Here is a 1,484-nt window from a genome sequence, read left to right as displayed (position 1 = left end):
GTCACCCGGGAGGGGCGGGGCGCGATGATATCACGCCCATGGTGCGAAGGCACCACGTGAGCACCCAGCAGTCCCGTGCTGCTCTGCGTGGAAGGTTTGGTGATGGCTCATTTGCATCTGCTGCCAACTGGAGGCCCCGCCCACCTGCAGCAGCCAATGGGGTGAGGCTGGGTCTGGGAGCCCTGCTTCCCATTGGAGGAGGCTCTGCCAGGCGCCCTGCACGTGGCTCACACCTCTCCTCCTCCCGCTGGCGGCCATGTCGGTGCTTGGGGCCAGGCCGCGGGCACTGCCTGGGTGGGAGCTGGGGGCGGCGGTGGGTGAAGAGCCGGGCCTCTGGAGGACGCCTCCGCCACGGGGCCGCCACTGGCCACAGCCACGGCAGCTGTGCAACGGGCACCTCCGGCGCAACGCCCAACATCCTGTCCTTGGCCCATGAGGACCCGCCCAGGTGTCCTGCGACAACCTTCAGTCCTCATCTGCTCCACAGTCAGCCTCAGCCTGGACTCCGTTAGCCTCATCTTGGAAGGATGAATGGCTTCAACTAGAGCTCATTTAAGCATTCGCTGTGCGAACAAAATATATGTCCATGGAAGCCAACGGGAACGTTGCCATTGGCTTCAGCAGCCCTGAGGTTTCACCGTTTGTGTATGTCATATGCAGATCAACCTGTTGGCCAACTCCTTCCAAAGCCCATGAAAGTCATGGCCGTAGACTGTCTGGAATCTTGTCGAAGAATAATACTAATAAAATATGCAGATGTACAGAAAATTATTGGGTTTTTTTAACAGTAATGACCACAACAGTTATTTATCCTTGTACTCAACTTTCCAATCGATACATTAGAACTTAATCAGTTGTAAAATTTTTAGTATGATACCTTTCAGTTATTAAAAATTGTTACGACATAATTTGATAAGTATTTTCTGTATTGTTATATATTCAGTAATGGTGTAGATCTTTAAAGATTCAAAAACATTGGTGTAAAAAACAGGTAGCCATTTATAAAAGATAAATTATTCATAGTAGATACATGACCGCAATATAAAGAATCTGGCATTACTCAGTGCCAGGAATTACAGCCTGTCCCAGTTGATTAAAATGTAATATTTATAATAAAGTTACTAGCTATTAGCTAACAATTCAAAAAGCAAAATAATGAAATATGGCACTGCCTTAGAATCATTTCCAGAATGGAAATGCCCAATGGCTTCCACATAATCAATAACACTAAACTTTTGATGCAACAAAACATCAGCAAATAATTAGAAAGTGTTTCAAATAATGAGTGTGTTAAAAAGTCCAATAAAAAAGATAGTTGTGGAAGGGGTCTTTCACAGCCGAACTTACAGTAAAACTCTGGAATATCTTAGCTTTCAGCCAGTATTTTCTAGCACTGCAGTAAAAATGGGAGCTACTTCATAAAATGTGTAATTTAATCTGCCTATATAATAACTTAGATGTATATCTTTATTATCTGCTTATCT

Source organism: Dromaius novaehollandiae, chromosome 2 (assembly GCF_036370855.1).
Source record: "Dromaius novaehollandiae isolate bDroNov1 chromosome 2, bDroNov1.hap1, whole genome shotgun sequence".
NCBI lineage: Eukaryota > Metazoa > Chordata > Aves > Casuariiformes > Dromaiidae > Dromaius > Dromaius novaehollandiae.
This window is presented reverse-complemented; position numbering follows the sequence as displayed.